General features: G+C 51.4%; 1 protein-coding gene and 1 long non-coding RNA gene across 3 annotated transcripts in view; one reads left to right on the plus strand and one right to left on the minus strand.

Moving 5' to 3' along the window:
- L (zinc finger protein Lobe) overlaps positions 1 to 19,620 on the minus strand; it is a 172,084-nt gene that overhangs the window by 72,402 nt on the left and 80,062 nt on the right. The window lies entirely within an intron of this gene.
- The window catches only part of LOC142560090 (uncharacterized), an 86,738-nt gene that overhangs the window by 44,025 nt on the left and 23,093 nt on the right, over positions 1 to 19,620 (plus strand). Inside the window, exon 2 of the long non-coding RNA XR_012823305.1 lies at positions 6,755 to 6,835. This is a non-coding gene — a long non-coding RNA (uncharacterized LOC142560090). The remainder of the gene's footprint in view (positions 1 to 6,754; positions 6,836 to 19,620) is intronic.

Genomic DNA, 19,620 nt, shown 5'->3' on the forward strand with positions numbered 1-19,620 from the left:
TTGAAGGTTCTTGTTCGAAGAGAGAGAGAGAGAGAGAGAGAGAGAGGCAGGGAGGTTAACCAGAGGAGAGTTTCCGGTTTGCTACCCTGCGCGGGGTGGGGGATATAGGGGTTGGAAAGACCGCAAAGAGGGAGAGAAGAAAAAAACGCATGTTTTCTTTTCTCTTTTTCTTTTCTTTTATTTCTTGTTTTTGTTCCAAATTATGCAAAGAAGTCACGTCCTGTTACCCTTCCTTTCCGCCCACGGCAAGGACCCAATATAAGCAACATTCAGGCGCGCGCTTGGCATTAAGACTGCGTCTACCCGTGCGTGCGCGACAGAGAAAGAAGGTAATTCAACTACCAAATTTGCGTGTGGATTTGTCTTCGATGATGGCTCGTGTTTTTAGAGTGGTATTCTATAACTATGCGAAAAATAAGCTTCTTTTCGCTTTCTTCTCCTGTTTAATGTGACTATATGTGAAGTGTTTATGAGATACGTGTGAACACTAAAATAATGTTCTTTACAAGCGTCAAACTATGAGGAATGACATTTATCGTTTTTTTTTTGTGACTTTCTTTAGTTCCAAGCGACTGTGTCACGTTTGATTGGGAACTGCGAAATAGCCGGTTTGATAGGTTTGACCTATCATCATCCTTCATTCATTGAACCATTTAACGTTGTGCTGAAGCCGGCGACGTACTGTACTTGTTGCCAACATTTCTAAACCAGAATCAATCAATCAATCAATCAATCAATCAATCAATCAATCAATCAATCAATCACGCAACGCACATATAGTGCTTCCATTAACACATGTGTCAGTGCGCTACTATTGCTGCCGAAACCATAGAAAGGCCCTCACACAGTGCACGGTGACTAGCTTAATTTTTATAGCTCCAAGTTTCGTCGCCAAATCTGTCACACTGGCATTTCGCGGGTAGGTAACATTTCACTAGCACTTATAATCCGGCAGATCACAAAAAGCCACGTGGTTCCCGACTCGAAGAACTGACAAGCTCCGCAAGGCCAACACTGGCTTTGCACGGCGGGACAAAGCCGGAGATCTGCCTGTTCTCAGAGTGGGCGCGCGTACACAGTGCGCGAATGCGCTCCGCATCTAAGCCGTGTTTTCCGAGCGCCAGGTGCCCTCCCATTGAACGCTCACACCTCGAGGAGCGATTAAGCGCTCACCGTTTTGTGAAATGTCTCTGAAGAAGCAAAAGCTCCCCGAGAGCGGTATAATGGGGCGGGTGAGGAAAGCACGCGAAGTGTGCGCCTCCACTGTCCCCCAAGCGTTGCTGCAAACACAGCTGCAGGACTCACAAAACCCCTTCTGCGACGCACTCCGCAGCCTGAGCATCACGGCTATCGGTAGAGTGTGGCAGTCCATTTCGTTTGAACTCGAGTCAGTCGCTGACGCGTTTCTGTGGAGTATCTTTCATTTGGATTTTCTTTTTTCAACATGTGCGGAACATTCTGCTGACTTCGGTTGTGAGGGAATCCCCTAATTTATTTCCCTTTTCAGCCTGCTGCGCCGGAGGCTTGTAGCGCTCGGGCACGCATAAATGTATCTCTCTCAACGTCCAGCGCAACGCCGCGAAGGCCAACTTCTTGGTTGCTCCCAGAAAGCTGGGTGACGTACAGCTGAAGCGGCGGCATCGCCTGAGCGCTTCCCAAGACGCAAACGTGCCCGTAGACGCAGCTGAATTCTAGACCCGCGCGACGGCCGGGTGTGTAAAGATCGGCGGGCGTATTATACACGGCGGAGGGGGGAGTTAGCGAAAACAAAAACCGGAGAGAAGAAGCAGAGCGAGCTTCGCGCCAGAAAAGCGCCGCTCAGCAGTCACATTTTCTCGAGAGGTGCGCTCGGCGGCGCGGCCGTACAGCTGGGGCTGGAGGAAGCCAGCAGAAGCGGCGACTCGGCAAACAGTGGGGGCTCCAGCAATCGCGGAGGCGCGCGAGGAAAGAGACGGCCAGTCCTTCATCCGCGGCAGCGATTCGCGCGGTCAGAGGTGCTTGGGTGAGGCAAACTGCTCGGCGCGCCAAACATTCTCTCGACCGCCCGTGGGGAGGCCCGAGGCGTCGGTCAGCGAGGCGATCCCCTCCCCGCATATCTGTCCGCATGGCCCGCGCGAGGTGCCCGCGCGCCTTCTTTGAGAAAACTGGCCCCCTCTCCCTCTTTCCTCTGCGCCGCCTGCTGCGGAATCGGGGCCGACTCGGGAGCGAAAGTCAACACGCACCGCGGTCGCAGGGTGAAGAAGAGCCTTTCAGTGCCGTGCGCGCACACCTGGCGGTTCTCGCTGGGAGACCTCGGCGACGACGCCAAGTGGTGCTTCCAGCGAACGCCTCTGAAGTGGCGGCCGCGAGCTGTGCCGGGAAGGGGGCAATCTTCTCCCACCTTGGCCTCCGCAGGCCTTGCACACTTTCACCCGTCTCGACAGAGAGATTCAGAAGAGTGTAACTTGGCATTTCGCGTTCTCAGAGGACACTACGAAGAGGGATACAAGGAGGCAAAGAACATGCTTGGGAACCCTAGAGACTATGACGCCTCGCAGTTAGCAAGTGCACCTTTACTATCCATTCGAAGGCACATGATGAACAACGGACCTATTGGAAAGCCAAATTATACATGACACCGTTCAGCTAGCGAAATTTGTTTCGATGTTGCATGAGCGCAACAGGTGAGAAAGAGAGCGAGAGAGAAACTGGCGCGCGATATTTTAGAAACATGCAGAACCTTTTACTTTAGCCCGACGCAGGGCGCATCCCGACGATAGGTCTGCAAAGCCTGAGGCCCTTGAACTGCGACTACGGTTCGTTTCCGGCTTCTCTGACCGCATCAGACCAGTTAAAATCAGGCACAGCGATCTCTAGCTTCTAAGGGGAATATCTGGGGTAAGATAATACCATCCTTCTCGAGGAATAATCAATTTAAGACGGTTCATTGGGTATAAAAGCGTTTTCGCTTCTTCTGTAACACGCAACTAGCAGCGGTGGTTATAAGTACGTACACGTGACGATCACAGAATAACTCATTCATTATCTAATGATAACTAATCCACATTTTAGTTAACTACCATAACACACTAATTGCAAATGAGGAAACTATGTGGAGTGTCGGCGTATTTCGCAACAGATTTTGGGAATTAATATCTCGAAACCGGTGCTAGTCTCAGGACTATGGAGACATCCTCTCAACACTGACCACCTTCATTTCCGCATTGCTACATGTGCCCTAAAGTAATTATTTAAAAACTTTATTAATGAATATTTGGCAATTCATTTTTTGATCAAGGTTATTACGCCTTTACTGATGTGTGTCGCCTCTAATAATCCGTTGCCATCTCGGCCCAAGAAAATAAGGACATTATTGTTTCTACTGCACTATCTTGAACATAATTGGTTTTTCCTTCTGAAGTAGGTGGACTGTTATCCATTATCTATATCGACCACTGAAGCTTTTGTATTAAATTATACTTAAATAAGATTAAAAAATAAACAATCCATAATCTGAATTTAAGGAGCCGTTTCCTTGAACATTTACCGATAAATTTATACGCAGCGTCATTGCTCGATGCGAAAGTGAGTATACCCCTGCGTATGACTAAAGAAATGATAAAAAAGGGCTTTCTTATTTACGCTTAACTCGTCACCACGAAGTACAAGCTAACAAAATTACATCTAAGTTTCAAGCTATATAGTCTTTTGCACAAGGAGAACCTTGCACATAGGTTGTGCAACACCTGTGTTGCATTAAGTATTTTTAACTTTGACTTTAACGTGCCTAATTACACGCGTTGAGGTTAAAGAAGCCGGCGAAAAACACCCGCAAGCATAATCGCTGTCACATACATTTTTTGAGCTTAATGAATGCAGTGTTCAAGGACAGTGTCCGCACGGAAGCTTGAATGGAGCCTAAAAGTTATAGGTTTTCCTGTCGCGAGCTTGTTTCATGAATGCAAAAGTTGTATATTTTAATTCCACATTGAAGTATATAGGTGAGAGTTAGCGATGAGGTATAGAAGGCAGGAGTGGCTAATGCTCGTATAGGCGGGATTTCTTGTCGTTCTTATGTCTCGTTTTGTTTTGTTTTACACATATTTTTCACACTCGCGATATCCGTGTGTCAGCCAAAGCATGTGCACGCCAGCAAACACGCACACACATGTGCGCGCAGCCGAAGAAGCTCGCCGGGCGACCTGTCGCGCGGGAAGGCGGAGGGGGCAGTGCTCTAGGATTGGCGTCGCTGCTATATGTCCCAATTTGCGTCCGTCGAGCGCGCGCGGTGGCAGCTGCTGTTCCAGGCCGCGGATTCTAGCTGCGGCCAGTGGTCGCGCGCTGCCGAACGCGTTGCACGCTTCCGGCCGCAGCAGCGGCGGCGAGCGTCTGCCCCGCGAGCCGGCCATTAATAACGGAGACGCCGGTTTTGGCGCGCGCCAGGCTGATTTGATCGATCGGCACGGTGCGCGGATATAATCCTTCCGCCCTCGCTCCGTCCGGGTTCTATAATATATCGAGGGTGACTGGAGCAGACCCTCCGGGCGCCCACAGGGAACCACCACCCCCCCTTCCTTCATGCGCACCCCGAGCTGCAGCGCGCGCTGCGACGCCCTGCTAATTGCGGCGGCACGGCGCCCAGGTGATCTCGGATCCGGTGCGTCTCGCTCAGCTCTGGCGGCTACGCACCAATCTCCGGCAGCGCCCGCGCGGCTCGTCTCGCGTCCTACCTTTATAGCTGTTGCGTGGCATTTCGCTGGCCGCGCAGTGCCGACACTGTGCACGCTTATAGCCAGCTCCTCGTGGAGCCGAGTCCGGAGCGCACGAGCAGCAGGCGCCGCACTGGTTGCACGTTCAGGTAAAGGATGGAATGGCGGAAGGGATACTGCGTACGGGCATGCAATGGTTCCTTAAAGACACACGCGGCTCTGTTCGTAAATATACGGAGGCATTGCGAAGACGCCCCGGGCAAACCATGCGCTGGTTGCCCGAGTAAAGATGTAGGTACACTGGCGCCAGACGCACTCTCGCTTTTGCGGAGCGAACAGTCCCCAGCCTTGTACTGCAATTAAGTTCCTGCGGAGGCGCGAGCAGCCTCCCCCGACTACACCGCGGCTCTACGAGGACTGTGGGCTGAGCAGCAGCGAACGCGCATCCCGTTAGGAGGAGGGAGGTCGCGGCGCGCGAAGGGGTCGATGCCGCTGGCACGGGTCAGCCGCGCGCGCAGAGCGGCTGTCGGAATGCGCGTGGACACCTGAGGAGAGACGTCGCTCGCGGCCCTCCCGGGGGACAGGATCAACGAACTCGGCGTGGCACGCAGCCATCCATCATGGGCACAAGTGGCGCGCCGCAGAAGCCCGTGAATATTCAGGGTGACGATCTAATCCATTTCGGGCCGAGCGGGAAGAAAGCTACGAGGGTCAGCGCATGGGAACCGCTCTCTGGGTGCGTTCGGCCGACGCATGATGGAAAAGGTCCAGACCGAGGGGTCGGTCTGCGCGCGACCCTGTCAGGCCCGCGGCTGCCGATCATGGTTTTCCGCGCACTTTTCAATTACGGCCGCTGGGCAAGCGCCGCGCTCTTAATGACGGATGTGGCGCTGACGACGGGAGGTGCCGCGCGCCAGGTGGCGGCCCCGCCTGCGTCTCAATCCTGGCTTCCAACTTCACTCGGCGACCACTGGTGGACACGCCGCGCGACGCAGCAGAGCGCCAGTTCGGTGTCACGCGTCGTGGAAACGCGCCCGGTGCGACTGCCGCGGGCGCGGACCAAAGGGCCTTAATTCACGGGCACCTTCGCCAATTAGCCGAGGGGCTGGTACAAGGACGGACCGCTTAGAAGAACGAGCCCCGCCAAATTAAAACAGACGACGAATCGATAGACGCACCAAACTCAAAACTACTTTCCGGCTGCGGGGCGCGCGCGGCAAAGCTAGCCTCGTCGCTGCAGGAGCGAAGCAAAGAGAAACACTGGCGAGCGAGTGCGGCAGCCAAGAAAAGGAAAGAAAAGAAGTCGAGATGGAAGCGGCAACCTCGTTGAGCAGCGCGGGGGCAAAGAACAACAGGCAGCGTAAGCCCCGCCAATTACGAGCGAGGCGAAGAGGCCATTCTTCGGTGGCCCTCTCCCTTATTTAAATTCCTTAATTGGAAGCGCCATTCCCCGGGCGCCGGGCGCGCCCTCTTCCCCCTTCTTCTTTTTCGCTTGCCAAGACCGCGAGCGCCACCTCGGGCTCGGGGCAGTGCGTGCGACACATAATGGACGTCTTTTGCAGACGCCCGCCGTTAAACAAAAGACCGTCCGTGGCAAAAAGAGGTGCCACGTGAACCGTCGGCGACGTGTAGGTGCACGGGGGGGCGCCTTTGATCGCCCACTCGGAGACACAAAAGCCACGCGGCAAGGTCGCCTGGGAGCCACTTCCGCTGTCCGACAGGTGCTCAACAGCCCTTGTTACGTCTCCACATCCTGCAGCTCGTGCTGCCGCGATGCATCTTGCCGTCAGTCGCGAGTGCTGCCTTTCTTGCTGCCCAAACTAGTTGCCAACTCTGGGTTATTTTATTATTTTTTATTCTTCTTCTATTTGGAGCGGGAGGCTCGCGGTACGCACAACGCTGTGGTGCGGCGGTCCACGTGGCATCCTGCCGCGAGTCAAACGTCCGCGCAAGTGGCTTATGTGGCAAGCGAGTTCACTCCGTTTCTTCGTCCTAATCTTTCGTGTTCTAATCAACAAGTGCTTCTTTGTTCATTGATTCTCGCCTTCGGATTTTCTTTTTTTCAGGTCTGATGTTTCTTGCAGTGGCGCGGCTCACCGTGTGGGAAGTGCTACAAGCATAATTTATCGTCGCTAGACGAACAATCCGTAAGCACAGTTTCCCTGCAATTTTCTCATCCAAGCGTCCGACATAGTAAAATAAACTTTAAAACACCGGGCTGAAGAGGCACTTCAATCAAAAACGGTAGATGCGGCATGTTTAGTCATGCGGAGGCCAAAGGAACGATATCGTAAGAACTAGAGATAGCAACTTTAAGGAATATGGCTATTTTAACATTACGTCCTGATTGTACCTATTTTAACATATAAGGACGAACTATGTATTGGTCTAGAGACATTTCACTGACACTCTTATTCTGCCTACAAATGCCTACGCAGATGTCGGTGCCTATATTAGATTGTCAGAGTCCAAAAATGCATTTTTTCCATGTTTTGTACTAGTCTTATGTTGTTTACGATGATATCACCCGTTGGGGAACTTAGCTGGAGGCAGCCGATTGCGCGCGGTGCAGCTGTGCGGAAGACGAGACCATCGCGGTGAGAGCTCAAACTGCGCCGCGCGACGACGCGCTTGAAGGTGACTTGGTGTAATTGTGCGCTCACTTCAAGTTCTTTAGCCAACGTCATCGAGAAACTTGAATGCTCGAGCGCAACTCTCACCTGGAATGTGCGGTTCGTGTTGGACGCTCAGAAAAAAGTTCGCCACCATCCCCTTGTGGACCTGTTGCTGATATACTTGGCACGAAACTTTTGCCTGTCTCGCACAAAAGTCCCGGATTTTCGGCATAGTGAAATAACTGTCAAAGGTTCTGACCGGGGAAACTTTTGCAACACAGGAGGGCACTGGGTCATCGTACGTCTCGAAGTACAATTAAGTGCCGCAAACTCCGGTGGATGTTTAGTGTTACTTTACTGCATGCAAACTCTTCATACTCATGCCATTATACTTTCTGCATAATACTCACGTGAAAAAAGGGCGCTACACAGACCCGAAAATCTTGAGACAATGCTTCCTTGCCCCTCCTTTCACAATAAATTTCAGATAAATCTTGTAACCCATGCAACTTGCCTCATTAGCTTTATCGAGAAAACCAAGTGAATTTCACAATGCAGGGGTTTAGTGGACTGTATGCCTTAGAAAATAATAATTTATCCTCAGATACACGGCAGAAATTCTTATTAATTGAACCTATACATGGGCGCCTATATAGGCAACTTGGAATGACAGCTTAAGTGTCTGTTATAGGCATCTAAAGGAAGATTCTTGAGTGCCTAAACATACGATATCTATAGACATCATGTGGACAAACGCGTTCCGCGGCGGACCAGAATTGGTGGTTCAATTTCCATTGGAGTGCACAGAAACGCTTCGCATTTCCCTGCTTCGTACGTTCGATTAAACGCACAAGTTATCTTGTTAGGCAACCATTCAAGCTATCTGAGCGAGGTTTGCTGCATATAATAGAAAAATTCAAATTCTATAGTGACATTTGGGAGCATCTACCGCATTTAGAATCCCACTTACAAAATTCTTACAAATGCTCGAAGCGAAAAAAAGAAAAACTAGAACTAAACATAAGCTTATACATTATATTCTTATAATAATAATAATAATAATAATAATAATAATAATAATAATAATAATAATAATAATAATAATAATAATAATAATAATAATAATAATAATAATAATAATAATTGCACTTCTCATGCAATTATAATATTTGAGAAGTTGATTAATTAATTAAGACTAATTATGTAAATATGCGACTGCAAAAAATAAGCTGAGTATCTCCAAGGGACGCCAAACAGCATTACCTTGGTTCTCTGCAGCTGGCGCTTGACTATGCGCAAATATTGGCGCATGATAGTCGGGACCACCCTGCGTATATACATAGTTCAGGTGGTGCTGGCTCTTATCCGTTCGCTTCAGCGGTGCAAGCTCTGACCGGCGCTGTTCGTTGCGAGAAGTGCCAGGTAAAGTTCCGGCCCTGCTCCCAAACTTTCTGCACCACTGCAGGGATCGCCAGTGCCGCTGTCGACGTGCAACGACGAAGCAGCAGGCGATTTCTCCGACGCCGTGACATGCACGCGACGCTACGCGAAATATATGACCGCGCTGCTGAATGGCATATACTGACAGAAATTGCGCCGTGTGTCGCGGCGGCAAAGTCGGAGCTTTTGGTCCTAAAACATCGACGCAGGGGTCAAAGACCCAGGGGCTACGTCCCCGGGGAGGAACCCAAGATTATGTTACGCTGTCACGACGGATCCGCGATCAGGCAGGTGGAAAAGATTAAAGTTTTAGGCTTCCACATAGCAGCGGGAGGTACCAACCTGAATGCCATTCAACACATTTCAAACAAGACGGACCAAGTCATCAGGTTACTAAGGAGAATCAGCAACAGACACAGAGGCCTGGGTGAGGACAGCGCTCTAAGGCTAGTGCACGCCTTCGCTCTATGTCACTTCACCTACGTGGCAGGTCTATTTAAATAGTCGCAGGCCGAGCTGAACAAGCTAAACACTCTGATCAGAAAGTTAGGGAAGGCTACCCTAGGTATACCCATCAGCACCTCGAACGTGAAGCTCATGAACCTAGGCGTGCACAATACGATAGAAGAGATGGCGGAAGCGCAACAGATGGCGCAGCAGGAAAGACTGACGAAAACGCGAGCGGGCAGGCTTATACTCAAAGCGATAGGGACAGACCCAAATAGATCGATGAACCCGAAGGATTCCGAGGTAGAATTGAGCGCGAAACTTAGAGACGCGATCAGAACCACCCCTCTCCCGAGAAATATGCACCCGGAACACAATGTTAGCAGGAGAAAAGCGAGAGCGAAAGCTTTGTTGAAAGAAATTGAACAGCTAAGACAACAGGCGGCCCTTGTAGACGCTGCCTGGGTCCAAGGCAAAGAGGCCTACACCGCCGTGGTGGTCGACAGCCGGGGCGAGGTACGGGACGCCGTCACCATCTTCACTAAGGATTCCACGGTGGCGGAGCAAGCCGCGATTGCTCTAGCCATCAGGAACCGTAAATGGTCTTTCATCTATAGCGATTCCAAAGCAGGAATTAAGAGCTTTGACAAAGGCTATGTAGCTGGGACTGCGGCTAAAATTATCGACAAGGTCGAAACTATCAAAACTGAAATCCGCTGGTTTCCTGCACATATGGGACAAGTGGACGAGACTCGGCCCAACCTCAACGAGGTGACGAACGACCTGGCACGAGGACTTGCTTGCCGTGCCGGTCAGAACCGAACCGACGCCCACTACCATTCCGGGGAGTATAAAGATCAGTTACTAACTTACAACGACATCACCAAATATTACTACTTGGGGCGTAGGCAATTCCCTCTGCCACACGTAAAATTGAACAGGGCTCAGGCAGTGACGCTACGTTTACTGCAAACCGGGACGTACCCCACTCCGTATTTCATAAATAAAATTCACCCCGAAATAGAAATTAGGAAAGAACGTAACGTGTGCAATGGCATCATTGACATCAGACACATGCTGGCGGGCTGTCCCGCGACTCTCGCCGACCCCGAAGAAAAATGGCTTTACTGGCACAAGTTGATAACAAGCGCTTCATATCAAGATCAGCTACGGGCTGTCCAGAGGGTCCACGATGACGCCATAAGGCTCGGCCTGGCGGTGCCGACGTGGACGCGGCCCGCCTCGGTCTGAAAAGACCGGGCTTCAGGACACTAATAAAGTTTTGTGAATGAATGAATCGGCAACGACGGCACCCGTGTCCACGAGATAAGCCAGTATACGCATATCTGGCCCTCGAGCGTGTCCCGAGACAGGCGCAGTAAAGACACTTGATCTCGAATTCAAAGTAATGTCTTATCGCCTCTTCGCAATATCGAGGAATACGATTTTTCCCCGTCTTACTAGCTCACGAGCCAGCATTGTACCGAGACCGTCATATACTGCTCACTTTCACTGTCGGAGTGCTGCTGGAGACGGCACGGCTGCCGTGAAGTGGACAAAAGCGAACATTCCCAATACAATCAACGCGCATGACGCCAGCAACGAAAGCCGCAGGATGCGAACGCAGAAGCGGAACAGCTGCAGCACGCCGGCACTTTTGCCTCCGTTTCCGGACTCAGAACTGTGTCGCGCTGCAGCTGCACTTCTCAGCTGCGCTGCACGAGCTTGAAAAGTGCGCCATACTTTCTATGACTGCGCAATGAACTATATGTAGCGTAAAAAAATTGCTGGCGAATCGAACGGACTATGTACGCATCTTGGATAACGTTTTCGCCGGAAAAATGGGTTACCGGCTGCAAATCAGTTTCTCGCACAGAATGTCTTCATACCTGTCGTTGCTGACTCAGTTCACGCATTTCCGAGCTGCTTCGATTTGCGGTTCTCGAATGATACGAATAGAAGCTATCGCGACGAAAATCAGTGCAATACTGCGTGAGACAAATGTACACTGAATACTTTGTTAAGCGCAAAAAGACAGACACAAGAAAGACGACAGGACAAGCGCCTTGTCCTGTCGTCTTTCTTGTGTCTGTCTTTTTGCGCTTAACAAAGTATTCATGGATTCGCACCAACTAGCCCGCCAACGCATTGTGCAAATGTACACTCTTTGGGGTGCATATTTGCCACACAACGATAATCGTCATCTGCCTTCACTCTAAAGAAAGCTTACGCCCTTTGGGGTGTATATTTGCCACACAACGATAATCGTCATCTGTCTTGTCCGCATTTCTTTTCCTTAACGCGGCGAGCCCGGTACTTCCAAGTTACGAACGGCATGCGCGTTATCAGCATGACATAGCATTCCCGATAGAAAAGTAGCGGGCGCGGCGTTTTCAAGAAAGGAAACGCAAGCAAGACAGATGACGATTATTCACTCTTAGGCAAAAAGATACACCCTTTGGGGTATATATCTGCCACACTCTTAGAGCAATTTACACCCTTTTGGGCTTATCTTGTCCCACAACGATAATCGTCATCTGTCTTGCCCGCGTTTCCTTTCTTTAACGCTGCGAGACCGGTACTTCCCAGTCACGAACGGCATGCGCGTTATCAGTGCGACGCAGCATTCTCGACAGGAAAGTAGCGAGCGCCGAGTTTTCAGGAAAGGAAACGCAAGCAAAAGGCAGATGACGATTATCGTTGTGGGACAAATATACACCCCAAAGGGTGCAACCGTTTTAAGAGTGAACGATAATCGTCATCTGCCTTGCTTGCGTTTCCTTTCTCGAAAACGCCGCGCCTGCTACTTTCCTATCGGGAATGCTATGTCATGCTGATAACGCACATGCCGTTCGTTACTGGGAAATACCGGGCTCGCAGCGTTAAAAAAAGGAAATGCGGACAAGACACATGGCTACTATTGTTGTGGCAAAAGGGTGTAATTTTGCTTAAGAGTGTGGCAAATATACACCCCAAAGGTTGTACATTTGTTTAAGAGTGTGAGTGTAGGGTGAGGACTTTATCTTTTTTTTTTCATTTCATGTGCAGTATCACGTAGATGCCGACACTTATGTGCTGTGCTGTGACGCATGCAGGTTTCGGAGCCTTGCGCTCAAAGCTGGTGTAGCACTCGTTTAAGTGAAGCACAAGAGTTTTCCTTCCGAAATAAAGCTTAGTTAAGCATTCGCCGAACCGAATGAAATACACAAGTCGATCGAGGTGACAGCTACTTTATTAATTAATTCATTCATTCCTAGCTCGCAGCCGAAAACACGGGACTTGCTTGTAGTGAAGATAAACTGTTCGCAAGCAAGTGCACGCGCGCGCAATTATTTGCGCACAGCTGCGGTGAAACGACACCACGTTGATGGGGCGTGATTTGTCATACACGCTTCCGAGTTGTACAGCGGAAAACATGTCACGTGGCAGTGCTGCCGGCTCGTACCGCAGCCCAGCCAGCCTGCACCCCCAGGCCTCAGCGCGTGCTCTATTAGCGCGGCCTAAAGCAGTGCCTGCACACTGCAACCGGCGCGGGCATGATTTGCCGTCAAGCGGCGGCCGCGCAGAACGCTGGACGCCGCATTTGGGACTCGCATCGCGCGCCGGCCCCGACCTGCGATGGCGCACAGGTGGAGGGGGACATCGGCGGCACGCCACCGCGGGTTCGCGCGAGCAGTCGTTAAGGCCGTCCCCAGGGGACGCCGGGAATTCGACGCGAGTTTTTAATCCCCGGAGGTGCGCCAGCATGACTCGCGCTGTCGGGGAACGCAGGAAAAATGGCCACGCCGAAAAAAAAAAAAAAAAAAAAGGAATGATACCGCGCGAGAGGAAAGAATTAAGGAAATAAATATAAAAGACGCGCGCCGACCTAAGGGAGGAGCGGAGGGGGGCAGTGATCGTCCCCTCGCGAAAGAAGCTGGCAGCGTGGGCGGAGATGAAGCGCGAGGCGCGTAAATAACGCAGTGTGATGAGAATATACGGCACCGCGACGAAGGCGTGGCTTTCAGCGACGTTTATCGTCGAGACGAAGCTGCACCGCTACACCAGTCGCTCTGAGCGGAAACGATAGTGGAACAAAGGAGCGTCGAAGCGGGAACGTAGACGGCGGCGAGCCAACTGCGGTCTGCGAGTGCGAGATGGAGCTTGTTTTTCGTTCTTTCCTTTTCTCGATGCGCCGCCGTGTGCTTGTGTGCCGTACTCGTCGCTGGAGGAACAAATATATACGTCGATTTGTTCAGTCATCACTGTGCTGATTTGCGGGCGCGAAAGAAATGTCGAGCAAGAGACAGTTGTTGAGAGTATGAGTAGGCTAGTAGTGGTGACGGGGTGGGCCTTAACTGCTGCTAGCCCGCCCCGTTGTTGAAGGGAAAATCTCGCAAGATGGTTTCGCATCGATCGCAGCAACTACTGCCGTTTAAACAAGGAACAACGTTATGGTGTATACGCTATCCGTTGCAGGTGTCGCCCATGGGCGGCATCGTGCGTTCGTGTCGACACCTTGTGAAGCCAAGCCTCGTACAGTACACGGAGAAATCTCGCTGCACACTTAATCGACAAATGCAACCTCTTTTTCACTCCAAGCGACCGTCCCAACGACCGCACTAAATGTACCTCAACGCTCACACCTCGAGATACAACGAGTACAGTTGGACTGCGGAATATATAGCGCCGCCTGCGCGTCACGCGCTGCGAAGGCGCTTTCAGATCTTGTGCGGGACACTGGTCTCAACGAGATGCTTCAATTCTGTACGTTGTGTTATGTGCAGCGTCGTATGTCATATATATGTGACTCATTTTATGTATCGTCGCATTCAGCTGGATTGTAGATACTAGGCGTGCCGCGAGGCCAAATACCCTCTCCAGTTTTTATCGAAGGACCTCTCTGTCTCTCGTTGCGAAATTCGTGAGAGACAGATGGAAATGAGAATAGCTCGCGAAAATTGTGACGGACACTATATACAGTTGGCGCAGAACTGAAGCACGCGATGCATCATAGAAGGATGACCTTGGTTTTGCGAAAGAATGAGCGTACGAAGAGGACGTAAGCGCGCATGAATGGGGGCCAGGGGACAGCACGCAGAAAATTAAGAACCAAGGTAAACTTTTAGAATATGGGGCGAAAAAAAAATTATGCAGATCTCACGCACTGTGGGAATCGGTTTACGCTAAGTTTTCACGAGCCAGCAAGGTAAAATGGTGCACTACGACAAGAGACGCGTTGCAGATTTCAGTGACGGACGCGTCCCACAGTCATCATGGTGGACCTTTCAGAGAAACTGAAATTTTTATTCGACAATAAAACGTGTTATATCACAAGACACGCTGTACTCCAAAGAAGGCTAACGCTTTAAAAAAGAAAATCTCCCAGGCTTAACATAACGGAGGTTTACTGGCTGTATCCGAAAAATACCCTAATGTAAGCCACCATGGGCGTAAAAGCAGTTTGTCTTCCTGAGTGCATACAACTTTTACTGTAATAATTAAAGAGAAAGTACAATATTACGTATTAAATTTTAAAAAATGCGGAACTTCATTAAGGTAATAATAATAATAATAATAATAATAATAATAATAATAATAATAATAATAATAATAATAATAATAATAATAATAATAAGAGACAGGCCTAGATAACGACGAAAGGCTTACAAGCATAACGTCCCGAACTGCCCAAGCATAACCACAGAGACATCCATTAGCGTGAGAGAGAGAGGCGTATCTGCCCTCTGCACTTCACCCTCGCGCTCTGAAACCGTCGCTGGTTGCTCTTTTGCGCGACTCTCAACTTGGCGTGTGCCGCGCGAATGGCTTCGCCAAAGTGGCGGCGAGCGCTGCCGGCAAGCCGTCCTACAGGCGAGCTGCTTCAGCGCGTACCACGCAGGGCGCTTAGGCCGGCCGTGCGCAGCCGTATCCTTCAATCGTTAATGAGCGCTGACCAAGGCCTTGGCTAATGCCGTCTGCCGGAGGACACCCCCTCCCTTGCGAGGCCGCTAAAACGGAAGTTTGTTCAACTTAAGAGCCCTATATCGCGACAACGCGGCGGCCGCCCAGAGAGGAGGCCCCTCGCAAGCAGTACGTGCCGGCACACCGAGCGCCACGGTCCAGATTCGATTTGGGAGCTCATTCCGGGCCTGGAGGCCAGCGTCCCTGGGGCCGGCAAGCCCCCGCCATCCGCTGGCCGAAATAAACTTTGAGATGAGCGCTGCCTCGCGGGGGTGTCTCCCTCAAGATGGCGCACGTGCGGCGCTGTCGGCGCCGAAGCCACCGTGCCGCGCCGCTCCCCCGGGGCCCGCGTCCCGTGGGGCTGCCGCTGCCGGGGCGCCGATGCGCGCACGCGACCCCCGCCGGTGACAGAGCGCACGAGCCGAGCACCGCGTCGCCGGGTCCCGCGGCGTCAACGGATGCAGTGGCTGGTGGCCTTATCGGGCGCCACTCTCCATGTGTGGCTCTGATTGGCGTAGAACCGGTCAAGACCAGCGCTTTCCGCGCCCGTTGTGTCGCTGCACTTTTTGCAGTAAAACGACTGCGTTTGCGCGTACGTCCCCGCGCAGACAGCATGTTAGTTACCTTTGTTGGTCAACATCTAGGTATTCGCGGTAGCGTGACTCGATGTCTGATGTCGAAAAAGTCTGGAACTTACTTGTCTTACTTACTTACTTACTTGAGAAGGGCAAACAAACGACGGTTGTTTGTTTCTGACCGGTGCAGAAACGGCTCGAGTGAGCTTCCCGTGACTCTCACGCGTACGTTCCACGCTGCCTAATTTCGAAGTATAATGTGGGATGGTGCTTGTAGCTCTTGATCTGCAATGTCACGGAAAATTACGAGCCTTATAATATGGCAGTTTGTCCTTTGAGATACGTAAAGAGCCGGCGCAATAAAAATGTAGCACGAGCTATAAATATTTCCTACAGGTGCGAAACGTATAAACAGGAAATCCGCACGAACGGGCGCCGATTTCAAGAGATTCTTGTGGCCCGGTCATCACGTGAGAAGAATTTTGGCTCCACGTCTACACGAGGAACAAGTAGAATAGCAGAAACGAAAGAGCAACCGAGTAGCTTCGTTCCGTTAGCGGGAGGTGTACACTTGGGACGCATCCGCGGACCTCGCGCTACTCGCAGCCGGCCAACGCAGACTCGTATAGCGGTATCGTGCGATCGTTGACGAAAGGGACTTTGCAGCTGCACAGTACAAAGCTCAGCAAAGGCCGCCGCTCGACCCGCAGCCGCCTTGGTCGGCGACTAGTACGGCGCAGCGCTCGCTCGACCTGCCCAACGAGGCGCGCGCCACTTTAACCTTTCCTGCCTGGAGGTCGAAATGACCGCCCGTCTGGGGAATCGCATGAAAGCGCGCTGACTGAGCGTTCGCACGCGCGAGCTCCCTTTTTCCCCCGTTATTTCTGCGTGCGCCGCACCTCGCGAGCCGACCGTGCTTGCTTTGCCCGCCGCTACGCTTGCGACAGGGGCACGCGGTCCCCTTTCCGTGGCGTGCGGGCCGGGGGTTCCCTTGGTCCGTCGGCGGCGTACGGAATGTAGGGTGCGCGCGGACACCCCCGAATCTGGTGGGAATCGGCGGTCGTGTAACCCATAATACGCCTAATTGAATGAGCGCGAGGGCGCACGTGATTGGGCGGGCAGCGTCAGCGGTTGATTGAGCGGGCACACGCCCACCCCTCAGCGGCGGTCGCTCCGAAACAATGGTGAGCGGGGCGGGGTGCCGCAGAGGCGACGGGACAAAAGCGACCAGGGCGCATGTCAAGCCGGTCGCGCTATTAGGCGACGGATAAACGCGTGGCAAGATCCAGAGCGGGGCCACGTCGCCCTCGTCAGCCGCGTGAGAACGCTAATACCTCCCCACTTCCTCCCCGCGCTCAGGCGGACCACGGCTTTTCTGCCGCAAATGGGCCGCGATTACTCGGCCATCGCGTACAGCGGGCGAGTGCGGGCCCTGTATGTGCCGAGCGGCCACCAACAATGCGCCGATTCTTGGGCGACCCTTTTCAGCGCGAGCGCAAGGAGCGGGGCTGTCGCTTTGTCGGCGGCGTCCCGACGGCCGCGGCGACGGCAGCAGCACGCGGCGTGTTTCGCGGTCGCGCACTCCGTGTTTCCGCGTGGGCTCCCGCCTGCCTCTCTTCCTCCCGACTCGGGGAGAGTATGCTCCGCATTCGAAGGAACGTGCTGGAAAAGCAGCACAAAACACTCGTACGTTATAGAATTGTTCGTAAGTGTTCGTAATTGTTCGTAATTGTTCAGCCAATTCCGATGCGGGACACATCATCGACGAAGACGGCCGGTAGCAAAGATAGAAAAGAGCACTTACGAACGAAAGTTTCCGTGAATTGTGCTCAAGGGCCTTACCTGAGAAAAGAAGCGAGCTTGCAGGCAGGCTCTATGCAGTCACAGGAAAATGCTTTCATTGCATGCACCGGCGCCAGAGGAAACGTTGCGATTATTCCTCTCCAAAACCCTTGCCAGAAGTAAACTTGAACACACGGCTTCTTTACGGGATCCATTTTCTAGTAAACGTGGTACTCAGCGGCAATTGAATTTGTTCAGAGTAACGCCGCCAGATTTATCACTGACAAAACTGTAACCGCACAGCTGTATCGTGTCACATTCATGAGAAACGCTCTCGAACTGCCATCACTCGCATCTCGCCGCAAAATCGTAAGGATTTCTTTGTTTAATTCAATCTACTACCATATCACACAGCTACGACTTTATCTAATTTCTCCCCCCGCTTTTATTTCTTCACGCATTGACCATAGTAATAAGGTCAATATAAACACATGTCACACTAGGGCTTGCTTCTACTGATTTCTCTTATGGACCTCGGAGGACTGGAATCGCCTTCCCGGATCAATCACTTTCATGCAAGACATAGTCCGTTTGCACTCGCCGCTGTGGCTTAGCTGGTGTTGCGCTGCTAAGCATGAGGTCGCGGGACCGTATCCCAGATGCGGTGGCCGCATTTCGATGGAGGCGAATTGCAAAAAAGCCCGTGCCCCGTGCATTGGGGGCACGTTAAAGATCCCCTGGTGGTCAAAATTAATTCGGAGTCCCCCGCTACGGCGTGCCTCATAATCAACTCGTGGTTTTGGTACGTAAAACCCCAGATTTCATTCATTTATTCATTGCCCGTTTTCGTGAATTATTAGCTAGCATTGCATAACCAGTAATTCCATGTATAACCAAGAACTCCATACAGAAAATTCTTCGCTACCACTCTCCTTGTAATGCCTTCGGGCGTTGAGGGTATAAATTAATGAAATGAAATAAATTAAATGAGCCAGTGTGACACGAAGTCGCAATGAATCTACCGATGATGCTGGACAGATTACTGGCAACTTCATGCAGTTCTCGCTTTAAGATAAATATTTGTTAGAAATAAAGAAAAAGGTATCTATCGCTTCTTGTTTCCGTTTCATCTCCATCTGTGCGTTTCATATTAAGAGGGAACGTCGTGTTGCACGAATATAGTGCATTTGCATGCGACAGTTCAGTTATTAGACATTTTTTTTCTATTTTTACACATGTCCCTCAATCAAAATGCGCCAATTTTACGTCTGTTATAAAGCATGAGGCACTAAAGCCAATTTGCGATAGGTGACATGAAAAGACAGGCGGGGTTTGTGACATGAACCGCGAGGCAGTGTGGTTACCGAAGCTGAGTAGCTTATATGTGCTGGCTTCCAAAGCCAAAGAACGTGAGTTGAGCCTTCATGACCGCCGTGCAGTGATTTTATTTACTTCTATCTGTCACGCAATTACGGGCCAAGTGATATCCTTTAGCGTTCAGGTTGACTTGTCATACCTATACAGGCTGGCGTCAGTAAAAAGGCCCGCATATATCGCACCTCAGAAGTACGCGTAAGTATTGGAATGCTACTCAATTGTCCATGACATCGGCAACACGCGTATCTTATCGTCTTCATTTAATTGATGGCTGCCGACTTGTCGTGAATTCCCCGTAAAGAAGGTAGGTTTTTAGTGAAGCTGCCGACCCCATGGTTGCCGGCGTGAAGCAGGCTTGGCCTGCACGCTTCCCCGTTTAGAGACCGCCCGTCCGGGGCCTTGAGTGAGCTGCAGTGCTTTTGCTGATCTTTTTTCTGGGCTTCTTGGCAGGTTGGGGTGCTTCTACTCCGCCTGAGATTGCCGTCGTCCTCACACAATTTCGAGGACATGGCAAATTTATGCAAAATTTTTCATGATCAGACACTTGCGCTCCTTCGTCCTTTGAAGCGTATGCGTCTCGCGGTGGCGGTGTTGCAGCAGGCGGGGTTAGCCTGGCATATATACATAGCCGGCAATTGTTGCGCCTGAGCCTCCTGTGAGTTGAGGTCGGGCGTGTGTCACCAGCTGTCGATGGGCCCCGTGTCTCGCATGAAGACAATCAGCAGTCGTTGCACTCTCTTGCCGATTGCCGCG

This window comes from Dermacentor variabilis, chromosome 1 (assembly GCF_050947875.1).
Source record: "Dermacentor variabilis isolate Ectoservices chromosome 1, ASM5094787v1, whole genome shotgun sequence".
In the NCBI taxonomy this organism is placed as follows: Eukaryota; Metazoa; Arthropoda; class Arachnida; order Ixodida; family Ixodidae; genus Dermacentor; species Dermacentor variabilis.